Below are 14,288 nucleotides of genomic sequence, written 5' to 3' on the forward strand. Positions count from 1 at the left end.
CCTCTCCACCGCTACTACTTCACACCTCATACCACTACCTCTCTCTCTCTCTCTACCATTCACTAATACTGTCACTACAACTACGGCTCACTATTACCCACTCTCACTACATATCACACCTTCAACTACCTTATTTCATCTGCTCTGTGTTTATTTCCCTCTGTTGGGATTTTTACTCATGGCCTGGATCCCGCTTGTAGACCTTGTACGTTATCATAAGGTAACCAACTGGTGTCTCAAGGGGACAGTCCCCATCTCTTTGCTCTGAGAACAGGGTTTACACCTCAGTTAAGGCGAGCCAATGACACATGTTTTCAGTTACACAGAGTAAATAAGATGATGAGTGAAATAAAACGAAACACAGATGCAATTCTTTGCTTTAATTTAAATATATGGACTGCCTGGTAGGAAGCCCTGAAGGGGCCTCTGGTATCAGGATTCCAAACAATGACTTAAAAGTGACCTCTAGAAGACGGCCCTGCTGTGTACCTCAGAAAACGCCTGTGGAATGTTGTTTGAAAAAGAGCTTTGCTCATTATCATCTTCACAACAAATCTTTGATGGTTAGAGGGGGCTGCAACATTAACAACTTCCACTTAACAGTGAGGCCTACTCTTCAGAGCAAGAACCAAAAGGAATTCACAAAGGGCACATATGAGGCAACTACGCCAGGGGGGAAAGAGTACTTGAGGCACACACTATGAGGATCTGCATCACAGGACTGCATAGGGCTTCCCCATCATCAGCTGCTGAAGCATGTTTGTGGAGACCTAAAAGGCTTATGAAGGGTCTATGAAAGAGGTTGTTGTATAAAGAAACCATCCCCAACAAAGAAGCCAAAAAGAATTCAATCTTTCAATGATTCATGCATCCTCCCCCTTTTCTTTCATTGCTGCAGTTCTATCATCCTGTCCACCACCTCTCTCCTCCCGTTTCCATACCGCTGACTACTCTCTGAGGTTAATCTTCTCTTTCCTCTAACTCTTCTGTTACTGCTATTCCATTCTACTCCTCTGACCATCTTTAACTCTCCTTCTCCCTTTCTCCTGCTATCCCATTAAAGGCACGCCCCTGAACGCTCACACCAGAGAGAATATTACCAGCTAGGGAAGAAAGGCCAAGCCGATCTTGTAAGGATAACACGTTTTAATCTCACACAAAGATGAGAGCAACAGCAAAGAACTCTGTTGCTAAGAACGTTCTGCAGAAGAAGGGTACAAGCAGAGGCTCAAGAGGAAACATGTCATCATGACGCAATACCATACAGTAAAAAACACCACCTTGTAGGGCCCGTGGAACCGAGGGTTGTTCCACCTACGCATAAAATTGTGAATGTACACAAAGTCACCAGGCAGCACCGGTTGTGTGGTCGTGCACTCAGGATCAGTCGCCGCCGTGTTTGCTATATCCGGTGAGTCTGCAGTCTCAACTCTGGGAGGTGCAATCCGTCAGGAGTCGCATTTAATTGCCCGCGTTAGTGTGGGCAGTATGGTCAAATAATCTTTGAACTGGTCACCTAACAACGCTGGTGCCCTATGTGCGTCTGAAGCTCTTCTCACAGGAGATATGGGGGTGTTTATACGGCGACCAGTGACCACCTCGTGAGGTGACAAATGGTGGTCTTTACTGGCATGTGTGCATAAACTAAAGAGGGCCAGGGGCAAACAGTGAACCTAGTTCTTCTTTAATGTGGCACACAGTTTGGACAATGTTCTATTAAGGAGCCCATTGATCCTCTCCACAATGCTGTTCGCCTGTGGGTGGTAAATTGAACACATCCGGTGATTAATGGCAAGTAGTGCTGTGACGTGCTGAAACAGTGCATTGAAAAAGAAATGTGTGCCATTGTCCGACTTTAAATGCCTTGCACACAACCCATCAAGGGAAAACCTTGCGTACCAAAAATCTAGCAGCACATTTGGCATCTGGATGTGCGTAAGGCCCTGCTTCCACTCACCTTGAGAAAGGGCAAACCACTAATATGAGATACCTGGAGACATTGCAACGCTCACCCATGTCGGTGTAATCTATGTGTAATTCACGTAACGGCCCAGTAGGGTGGGGCAATGTGCCCCATAACATCCGCAGTGTCATCCCTGTACTGAAACTTTGACATGTGCAATGTACAACCATTTCTGTGATGCTCTCCTGAATGTTTGGTATGAACCAGTCCTCCTGTATATCTGCTGCGATGTGCTGCTTTGAATGGTGGGATGGGTAGAGTAACTGTTCAAATGCTACTGCTAGCAGCTCCTGTGGCATTACCGTCTTCCCGGAGCGCTCTTGTCTCCAAACAGATCTGTTGGGGGTTGCTTGCATCCCTTTCGTAGCCACAATTCATTCTCCCTTTCTGGTGCCCTTCCCTGTAACTCTATAATCTGGGATGTAGGCAATGCTGTGTAAGGTGTTGGATGTTTGATTGCTGGTGGAGTGGTCACGATGTACTCAGAAGGCATTTTATTTGGTAGATATGCCACCATTTTGGCAGCCACACTGGCGGCTTCATTCCTCATTGATATTTCATCTGTCTCGTTAGTGTGGGTGGCGCACTTGACGACCGTCACAAAAGATGGCTGGGATAATGCTTCTATAAGTGTTCTATTAGTGTTTCTAGCAGTGCCGCATGCTACACTGGAGAAGCATCCGCTCTCCGAAACACCCTCCTCTTCCAGCGGGATAGACTGGTGTGAACAGTTGTTGTGACATACGCTGAGTCTGAATATATTGTAACATGGCACCTTTGGGATGCTCTAAATGCTTTGATGAGCACTACGAGTTCTGCTGCCTATGCAGAATAATGCAAGGGCAATCTTTTCATAACCACAGTCGCGTACTCCCCTTCTTCAAGTCGGACCACTGCTGCCATGACCCATCAATGAACAGTACCTCACCCTCAGTCAATGCACAATCTTTCGCTTTGAGGATGTCATCCTCCTCCCCCTCGTTTGTGGTGCAGTCGTGCAGCGTTAGATCTTTGGCAGTGGGCATATCTGTTAAGAAGATGGCAGAATACACTGTTTTGCATCTAACCACATGAATATCGGGCTTTGAAATAATCTCATATGACGAAGATCTTTGTGTAGTCAGGGTGGATTTTGACCTTTCAGGAAGGCAAATCGATAGTGTTCCACAAACAACGTAACTGAGCACCCCATTACAATAGTAGAACTTATTTCTATTGCAAATTCAGCAACTGCTAATGCTTGTTCGCACGCAAACTGTCCTTGCATCACTGAATCCAGTGTGTTGCTGTAATAAGACAATGGCATATGGCCCATAGTGCCCTTCTGTGTCAATACTGCAGTCATGAGCTGGCCATCTGAATGTCAGAACAAGTAAAATTCCTGTGTGTCGTCTGGGGTGGCCAGTACGGCTGCTGAACTAATAACTTCTTTTAGATCCTCAAACTGTTTGATAATATATGCAGTCCACTGTAGCATATGAGCCTTTGCTTTTTGTGCTTCCTTAAGGGCCTGCAGAAGTGGTCTTGTGTATGCCGCGTAATCCATGCCCTACAGTAGTTGCACAGACTCAAAAATGTCTGCATTTCTTTAACTGATGCGGGTCTGGGGGTGGCGCGCACTGACACTGTCCTATCTGATAGTATTCATTAACCATTCGCTGATATGAACTGCCCGAGATAGAGCACCTCCTGTTGGCAGTATTGCAACTTAGCCATGTCGTCCTTGTACCCCTGATGGCCCAGCAATTGTAGGAGTATAATGGAATCCCGTCGACAGTGCTGCTCACCGTCACTACACACTAGAAGATCGTCCATGTACTGGATAATCATGCTGGGTACCTGAATGTTCCCTAAATCAGTGTGCAGTATTCTGTTGTAGATGCTCGGGCTCTCACAGTACAGCTGTGGTAGACCAGTATGTTCGAAACACATTTGGCCCTGTGTAAATACCGTGAGGTACCTTGATGAAGTTGACTCGAGAAGAATGCATTTTCCAAGTCCACTACAGTGACGTATGTGACTTCTTTGGGGATACTGCATAGAACTGTCACAGGATTAGGAACAACTGGACATTTTTTCTGTACCACATCACTGAGGGGGTGTAAGGCCTGAATCAGTCTCCAAGTGCCCCCTGTTGGTTTCTTGACAGGGTATATCGCCGTGTTACAAGGAGACGTGGACGGCACGATGATCCCCTGACCCAGTAGGGCCTGTAGTGTATTTCAAATACCCTCCTCCGTCTCCCTTCATAACAGATATTGTTTTAACCTGGGTAGCACCACGCCTGGCTTCAGTTTTATACACACAGGGTTCACGTCTTTCAGTAGTCCCACATTGTGTGGATTTCACAAATGCGGCAGCACGTGTAGTCCTTGTTAAGAAATAGAGGTGGAGTTAGTACTGCCATCAGTGGACACTGCAAACTTTGGTACTGTACCATTATGTCGCACGGCAAACAAATCTCTAATATGATCGACACTTTTTTATCATTGTTCTCAAAGAGCTCTTCATCCGTCACTTCCTTTAACTACACTGTTGGATCTATACCTAGAACTGTGCGCCACTCACACCCATCATTGTCTATTCTGAGCACAACAACCCTCTTGTCAGAGACCAACAATCCCTGAGAGTCTATCAACAATAATGTTCCTGTCACCACCTCAGGCGATACAACTGGACGAAAGATGAAATCTGTGGGCACTCACCAACACAGTTTAGCGATCTGAGACACCGCCTCCACGAGCAGAGTAATACCATATATGAACATGTCCGGATCCACGGGAGTCCTGCAAACCACCACCTCCCTTGTCATTGTGTGTATTATCAGCATTGCCCTTATTGCGCATATCTCAGGCCCGGAGCAAACTAACGCGATCTGTAAATGATATCGTTTAATTAGCGGAGCAGGTCCCTGCCCAGCAAATTAACTGGGGAACTTTCAGAATATAGTACGGGAGCCCGCACCACCTTCCCTCCCACCTTTACATCCAGCTCCTCAGTGTATGGAACCATGAAAATAGCCCCAGATAATCCCTGCGTGTCAAGAGATTTGCTTGATAATGGGAAATTACCCTCCATGATGCATGACTTTGTTGCACCCGAGTCCACCATAAATATGAACTGCGTGTGTCCTATCTCCACCCCCACCAAGGGTTCGTCTTCAGGGTGGATAATCGTTGACAAGACCGGATACGCGAGTGCTCTCTGTGTGCTGTCCTCATCAGGATATGTATTTGTTCCGGGTAAAGAAAAGGGGTTATCCCCATCACTGTTCCTCCTCGAAAAGGGGTGGTGGTCTCACTTGGTACCCTATTGACCGGGGCAACACCACCGTGCTGTTGCTGTGGCAGGTGCCGCATTTGTAGGTCAGATGCTTGAGGCTGCTGGTTATACGTTTGAGGTTGCCCCTGTAGATGCCCTTGATTCCGATACCCTTGACCCTGCTGCGGATATCCTAGCCCTTGAGGCCCTTGGCCATGCTACTGTGACCTGTCATTATACCCCATTGCCTACTTGCTCCTGCATGCCCTTGCAAAATGCCCCCACCTCAAACAATTCCAACATTGTGATGGTTTAAACCCACCCCTCTGAGTCCAAATCCCCCCTCTTGCTCCTCAGAAACCCCTCTTCCTCACTGCGTTCCTCCTGGCTGCTACTGTGGGCCGGGGTACTGTTGCCCCCTGTCCCACTGTCATTGTCCTCCTTCAGCCCAGAGCACAGAAATTGTGGTGCTCTTGGTCACCTCCACTGGTGTCGACACTGGCGCCTGGGACAACTTTTGCCAATTTCTTTTCTACCAATTTTGCTTTCTTCGTTTCACGCCTTTGGGTGTGTTTCCCTATCCCACTCCTTGATTCTTTTACAATGGTGCACAATAATACTCTGTATCTCCGGCCACCCCTTTGGTTCGATACGCACAATCTCACCTAACGCCTCCTGCACCTCCTTTGGCAAGCCTCTTCTTACAATAAAATGGAAAATGGCATTGAATGATCCCATGGTCCTGCCGTTTCAGCTCTCCACTTCTCTTCTAATTTAAGAATGAATTTAGCTGGGTCCTCATCATCGCCCATTGTAAAATGCATCAGGGACTGAAAAACAGGGGTATCTGGAAAAGCCCTTCGTAGCGCCTCCCACACCTGGGCTCTAATTCTGTGGAACAACGCTCCATCGTGTGCATGGTCCCCCAGGATTATTCCCGGATACCCATGCTTTCGCCCACATATTCCCGACCTGGTCCCCAATTATAGCGACCATCAAGCTCTTGATATCACCCACTGCCAGAGGCACCTCCGCCGTTTGCTTTTCAAATTCATATATCCACTTACTCACCCCTGCTGTGAGCTGTGGGAGAGCCTTAATCAAGTTGTTTTTATCCATCTGGAGCCAGGGCACATACAGTGTCCTCCTTGCCCCCTTATGTATGAAGGGCATCAGCATCTTTGTGCCGCTTCCCAAACCCTTCTCCATAATTCCCCTTCTCTTTAAGGACGCCATCCGGCCGACCCTATTCCTCAACCTGCCCCCCCACCCACAATCCTTCTACAGGGGGTGGGGAGGTACTTTTAGCTGCCTCTTCACCCCTTCCTCCTTCTTCACCCTGTCCCTCATCAAACGTGCCATTGACGTCCTCCCTCACATCGTTTCCCAAAACTGTATTCTCCTGTCCCAAGAGTATCCCCTCACGCTTTCTTTCTTCCTTCTCAACACATACACTTCTTATTCCTTCATTATCCATCCTGAGCAAGAAGTCCCCTGATTTCCATTCTCCTGATCCTTGTTCTGACATCCTTACATCCCTTGCTTCTCTTGAGGATGCCTGCATCTTGTTCAGCTCTGCTAGCAACTCTATCAACCTTTCTTTGAACCCTCTCGACCCGACACCCGCGGATGCCGATACTTCAGGCAGATGTGCATATGGGGTTAGGGGAGCGCTAGCCTGTGGTGTTACTGATGCTGAAGGGGTCCCTATTATGGTGGGCACACAGGTTGGATTTGTGATATAATCCATGCGCTCCGCTGGCGCCCCACCTTCTCCTTCTCCCCTCTTGCACTTTCCATCTTTCTTTATCTGTGCCCCTGCTCCGTCCCCTTGGTCCTCTGTGTCAAACATTCGCCACAGGTCTAACATTTATTTTCTCTTCTGTAGCTGTTTCCCCTTGTACTTGCATCCCACCTCCTCCCATCTCTGTGATCCACTGCTTATGGTATTTCTCCAACCTGTCACGATACAGTGGGATGGCCTTGTACATATACTCTATTGGTGTTTCTCCCCCATGCTGGTGGCGTCTGTTTTACTGACCCCCGCAAAGCCCTGCTAACGTGCTGTGCACGCTGCTCGTACCAAAAAAAGGAAAATCAACCACCACCCTTTTTTGTCCCCTGCCCCACGCGCACACACTATTTCACACAACCATCCAATGCCACACCGCCACACACACACTTAATGCCCCTCCTAGTGCATGTTCTTCATCTAATAAAACACGAATACAACTAACTAAAATAACAAGCTAAAATAACAACCACTACTTGTTCCAGGCCTACTACTTATATGAGACTACCTTTATTTGGGTATTCCTCCTTTAAATAATATATTTTATTGTGGTACCACCGTCCCTCCTCTTCTGAGGAGGGGCTCCCCGCCTTACCAAAATCATTTCTTTACAATAAAAACACCAAAAAGAAATAACACAAACCCCACCCACGTCACAGCAACTACCTCGCTCTCTACTTGTCCACACCCCTCACACTTTCCCATGCATCTGTCTCCTACTTGTTATCGCTAACAAGAGTCTACTCACATGTGCGTGCTCACCCAAACGCCTCGTCGTAGGATTCCAACACCGGCCTGCACTCTCCTCGGAGCTGTGCCCTGATTCAAAGAGCAGAGAGGACTTCTCTTAAAATGGCTCCTGCTAAACGACACATGTTTTTTCGGGACTGGTCGCTGTGGGTGGGTGCGGCCCCTTCTGGAGAAGTGGCCTGGAAGCCTCCACAAATACGGGGCGCTGGGATCACGTCAGGGTCACCAATTGAAGGCACGCCCCTGAACGCTCACACCAGACAGCATAGAATCCGCTAGGGAAGAAAGAGCCAAGTCGATTTTGTAAGGATAACAAGTTTTAATCTCACCCAAAGAGGAGAGCAACAGCAAAGAACTTTGCTGCCAAGAATGTTCTGCCGAAGAAGGGTAGAAGCAGAGGCTTAAGAGGAGACATATCGTCATCATGATGCAATAACATACAGTAAAAACCTGCATGGCTGGTTGGTGTGGGCCTATACAAGGTCCGTCTGCTCCATAAGGGATGCCAGGTCATTGGTTCCAGCACAGTCAGTCCATCTTCCATCACGTGGGTGCTGCAGAGATCATGTTCTCACCGATGAAGGTCAAAGAAAATATTAACTACACTCCTAACACAATGCTGCTTCATCATTATACTATGCACCTGGTTGCTTTAAGACTGACACAAAAGGAGGTTCTGGGGCACTCTAACGTCCACAAACAGATTTCACTCACTCCCTTTCACGCCATCTGGCTCTCCACGCTCGTTTTGCACCTCGCAATACAAATCAAATGATTGTAGCTCAAAGACGTGCAATGTCCATTCTCTTTGAACATTCAGGACTTATTACTTTAGGGTTAGTGGTCGAAGGTCACCTGGTGCCATGAAATTCAAAGATCTTGGGGCTTAGTCAGTTATATGGGCTACAACGTGTGGTCGCCTGGGGGTGGGGCTGGTCAGGCTTAGGCCACTGTGAGATAACATGCACACCAGGCGCCGGTCTATGATCGCGGTCTAGTAGGGCACATTCCTTTCGGGTAGAAAAACATCTTTTCGGGTTGTCGAATTACCAAATTACTCGGCATTTATACAGGTAACTACGATCGCCACAGTTGAGAAGCTAAATGACAACGCCAACCACTTCCACATCATCAATCTATATTGAAATCACCTGCAAGCCGGCACAATGGTATTCAGAGTCTCAACAGTAGTCGATGAACTACTGTTAGCCAATGAGACAGCAAACATCATAATTTGCGGAGACTTAAATACCAACTGTCTGTCCGTAAACCACAAAAATACTGAAGTCATTTACACACACAACAGTGTGGCCGGAAGGTGGATGTTGAAGATGGATGTAAGAAACCTTGCAATGTTAAATGGAAATACCATTGGTGACATACCGGCTAATTCAACATGGCGGAGAAAAGAGCAAAAATCCACTCTGAATTACTTTTTCGTATCCGAAAAAATTCAGCAAAGACATCATCATTGCCTATAGTGCCTATGGTGCAAAATGATCACAAGATGGTGATTCTGTCTCTGGCAGGCTCAAGGCAAACTGAACATAGACTATGGAATCATCGGATCTTGGTGGAGCCAAACAGAATAAGGCTGAAACTTCAAACAGAGCAGGTCTCTGTGATCAAAAACATCTATATTAACGAAGAACTTGGAGTGGAATATGCCCACCTGCTACAACAATTTGTGGGGAAAAAGCAGGGGCCGAGAAATCTCGGCTTTGCCAACAAACACAAATTTGATATGGAGGTCATGAGACAGAAGCAGGCTTTACGCACTAAGGACACCTCAAGCTACTTGCAAGCAAGCGCATCACTAAACAAAAATATAAAAATTGGCTGAGAGCCCACAAAGCCTTAATGTTCCAAAATGACGCAGACCATATGATGAAAAAGATGGCAAACAAAAACTCGGCTGAGTTCTGGAAAATTCTTAATAACGAAGGTGCCCCTCAATCAGCACTGATGACTAATATGGTACCTGAAACAGTGTGGACATCCCATTACTCACAGCTCTACCGCAAAAAAGGAAAGTGGACGTATCCTTCAACTTTGACACTGGAAAGATGGAATCTCAATTTTACCATGGAAGATGTCTTGTCGACAATCAACAATGCCAGCGTCTCGAGGGCCCCTGGACCCGATGGCCTGACGAACTTTACCCTAAAACAAAACCCTGAAATATGGGCTGAGGTGTGCAAAGAGCTTTTCAATAGAATCTGTAGTCAGTGTATTACTCCAAAGTCATGGAGGAAAGCCATAATAGTTCCCATTTTCAAAAAAGGAAATTATTTGGAGCCCAAAAACTACCGGCCCATAGCGCTCCTGTATGTGCTGGGAAAAGTCTGCGCCTCAATGCTCCAAAAGAAACTATCAGTCTGGATTTCGGACAGTGGCCATATGGACGTAAGACAGACTGGTTTTGTAAAGGGAGTTTGATGTGGCCTGAACCTCTTGCTCTTAAACTTGTTAAAAACATAATCTATAAGATCAGGGAGAAAGGTCTATATAGCTCTGATTGACTTTTCTCATGCCTTCGACTCCAGTGATCGAGACCTCCTCTGGACTAAGATGTCGAAGTGGGGATGCCCTTAGAGCTTACTAGCCGCAATTAAAGAACTCCACACTGCTACTACCATCAAGGTGCGACTAGGTCAGAGTGGAGCTTTAACGTAAGATATTAACACGTACTGCGGCGTGAAGCAGGGATGCCCACTGGCAGCAATAATCTTCAATTTGTTCCTGTCAAACATAGGCAGTGCAATTGACAAGCCTCGATCAGTCTCGCCAAAAATCCATGGGTCTGCACTAAATTGAATGCTATATGCGGATGACCCGATTCTGTTAGATTCAACACCGATCGGTCTCCAGCGAAATATGAACGCAGTAAAATGCTATGTGGAAAGTAACGGTTTGGTCATCAATAACGCAAAGAGTGAAATATTAGAACCTGCACACAGGCGGGCATGGAAACAATAAAACATTTAAGTGGCACCTAGGAAAAGAATCTCTAAGCACTGCAGGAACCACTAGGTATCTTGGGATGCAGATTGGCGCAAATATAAATGATGGGCACTGGACGGAGACTGCTAAAATAAAATGTAGCCAATTTGCCAGCCAGGCCTCGATTCTGAACAGAAAATATGGGTAGTTCTCACTAATGTCGGTGATAACTTTCTATCAACAAAAAGTGGTTCCAGCGCTAACCTATGGAGCGGAAAACGCCTTTGGATGCCCGGAAAAACTTTGGTCAACCCTGGAACACATATTTTGGGTGAAAACTCTTCATTTACCCAATAATATTCCAACAGCTTGTATACGATACGAGCCAGGGTTAATCTCCATCAAAGCCCGTATCTGTTGGAACACCCTTGCGTTATACAGGGAAACCATCCTGACAAACGTTACGCCGCAATTAAAAATTCTGAATAATCCCAGCAGTGGAAACCTGGAGTGCATACTATCTTTATGGAGCACAAGATGTGAGGAGCTGCTGACAATGTACGGAACAGACCTTATAATGCTCCGGGATAACCCAGACTTAGCGAAGAAAAACATCTGGAGACTAGATTGGATCTCAACTGGTGAAGAAAGAAGCACCACTAAACTAATGAAAGATGCGCCTGGCAAAGCTAGAGCGTACAACAAACTTGAAAACTATGTAGCTCTCTTTCCTGACAATAAGAGAAGATCTACATATATGTGCTTTAACTTAAATCTGCTAAAGACCAAAGAGAGAACCAAGAACTGGGTTGGCATGGATAAGACGAATTAACTGTAGGCTCTGTGAACTCTACGAAGAAACGACTAAACATCTCGTCTTATTTTGCCCCCTACTCCGATCACAAAAAACAAAATGTCTTGGTCTCTTGATGGCAGAATTGTCAACGAGAAACGCTGAAGAGTAGTGGCACCTGATGTATATCGGAGAGAACAAAAAACAGACAATTGCCCTAACGTTGTTCTTAGACGAGATTGAAAAGTGTCTCGAAACCATGGACTATCCTCGCACAAGGGTTTTTGGGGCGGTTGCAGGATCTTCATTAGATTGATGGGAAGTATACAGTACGTAATTGATGTGATGAAATTTGACTGTTTTCTTTCTATTTTAAAGGCTTGTAAAGGCCAAATAAAATACAAATAAAAAAAAAGAAAAATATCTTTGCAACAGTGTTAGAACAATTAATTAGCTTTATGGTGGTTGGGGGTGTGGGTTATCCTCATGGGAGCTCAGGCATGGCTGGAAGTTTCCCTCGTCTCGCAATTAGGGCCTAATGGATGAAATTGTGCATTCGCCGCAGAGGCCTCGTCTCCTTACTATGTTTACTAACATCTACGCAAAATCGCAGTCTTGCTCGCGCCCTCCTCTGCACTATGTGGGTTGATTATATTGGGGTGGGGTCCTACCACCGTCCCCCCTGCACATCATAGTGCTTTCAATGCATCTTGCCTTACTCTAAAGCTTTTGGGGGGGTGGGACAGGGTCGCCCCCTTCCCAACACCGTTAAGACAGTCATTCCCCTTCTAGTTTGACTTGTCGTAACCTTAGGTCTTTCAACATTCCTAGATTTGATTTCTCACTTTCTAATAACATATCTTCTCTTCTGGGATTCCCTTTTCTTTTAGCAGATTCTGCTTTGTCCCTTCTTCATTCTGGTCTTCTTTCTACTCTAGGGTTTCACTATTCTGCTCAATCATTTCATCCCTCTTGTAAACCACCTTCACCCGTACATTAGAGCTTCTTACACTGCAAACCTTCCTTCAGCATGCAGAAGAGCGTTTGAAAAAGAATCACTTTTCTATAGACATTAATTCACTTTCTTCCCTACATTCCTCTTACGACTCTTCTCTTTTAGCTGCCAAACAGTACTTTTCAGACCTCATCCTATCCTTTTCTCCACATCCCCCGCCTGTACCAAATCAAGAGTATTGTGTCTATCACCACCTGGCTCTTCTTCATGTACTCTTTTGCATGCCGATTTTGCCAACTGCTTCTCTAATAGGGTTCTCCAGCTACTCTCTTCTGCCTCTTTTTTCCCTGCAATCGCCTCTTTTTTCCCTGCAGTCTACTGGATTCTATCTAGCCACTTTAATCCGTTTCACTCTCTCTATGAATCAGAGACTGGTTTTGCTCACCCTTCTGCTTCACCACTTGATCCTGTAGCAGCCTCTCATGTTTTTCCTCAACTACTTTAATTTCTGACATTTTCTTGAATACCTCGCTGTCTACCCCTATTTTTCTAACAGACTTTGAACAAGCAGTCATTCTTCCTGCTCCAGAAATGCCCTCTCTTTATCCTTCTCTTTCTGCTAATTACCATTCAATTTCACTTCTTCCTTTGCTATAAAATACTTGAACAAATAGCTTACAATCAATTTGTGACTTACCTCGATCTGCATTCTCTTCTTCGCCATATCGGTCTGGTTTTCATCCTTTTCATTCTGCTGAAGCAGCTCTTCTTTGTGTTACTAACTCACTCCTCTCGGCTCATCCCTCTAAGCTATCTTAAATTCTAAGTCTACTTGATCATTCAGTTGCTTTCAACACAGGTGATCACCTTACTCTTCTTTCTACCTTTTCCTCTGTGTTTTTCTGGTTCTATATGGCAGTAGTTTCAATCTTACATATCTGACCAAACCTTTTCTCCTCCTAGGCTGGAAAGCAGTCTTCCTACTTTGCTTTATATTATGGTGTTCCTCATGGATCTGTTTTTCACCCTCTTCTCTTTTGATTGCATATCACTCCCCTTTTCCTCTATTGTTGCTTCTTTTCGTCTATCCTGTCACTTCTTTGACAACACTTCCCTGATCTTTGCATCTTTGGTCGTTCTCTGACTCTCTTCATTCTACTCTCACTGAATATCTGTTGGACATGCAATCTTGGATGCACTTTCACATTCTTCATCTCAAGGACACAAAAACTAAGATTTTGTTTTCTGCTTCAACTAGTCCCACCACACTTTTTCCCATCCCTGCATTTCCTCCTTCTGTTCTTCCTCCCCCCCGTATCCCCCTAATCTGGGTGTTATCTTTTCAACTCTTCTCTTTCTCTCATATTTGTAATATGTACAGTTCACATCACTATCAACTTTACAATATACTTGAAAAGATTGCTCTTTCCATTCATGCTACTAAACTACTAATCCCGGCTCTTGTTCTTTCCAGTCTTGATTATTGCTCTGCTAGCTGGTCCTCTTGACTATCACCTGCTCTATGCTCTAGCTTTAATTCAACTATTTGTATTCTCTTTTGTCTTTTGCATCATACTTCAATTTCTTCCCTGCTTCTTTCCATTTCCTGGATTTTGTTCAATCCAGTTCTCTGCGAAAAACTGCCTGTCCCATCCTTACATATCCCCTTTAGTCTCTATTTACATGCCATCTTGCAATTTACATTCAGAAACCCATTTTCTCCATGTACCCCCGAAACCTCCTTGTACTCAATACAGATTTTATTTCTTTCCACTACTTTCACCCGAGCATTGAAATGCTTTGCCCATGTTCATTAGAGCCTCTCCTATCC

At 45.5% G+C, this 14,288-nt stretch overlaps 1 protein-coding gene across 1 annotated transcript in view; it reads right to left on the reverse strand.

Moving 5' to 3' along the window:
* The window catches only part of HDAC6 (histone deacetylase 6), a 1,945,770-nt gene that overhangs the window by 914,851 nt on the left and 1,016,631 nt on the right, over positions 1 to 14,288 (reverse strand). The window lies entirely within an intron of this gene.

Source organism: Ambystoma mexicanum, chromosome 2q, assembly GCF_040938575.1.
Source record: "Ambystoma mexicanum isolate Mex_15411 chromosome 2q, UKY_AmexF1_1, whole genome shotgun sequence".
Classification (NCBI taxonomy): Eukaryota; Metazoa; Chordata; class Amphibia; order Caudata; family Ambystomatidae; genus Ambystoma; species Ambystoma mexicanum.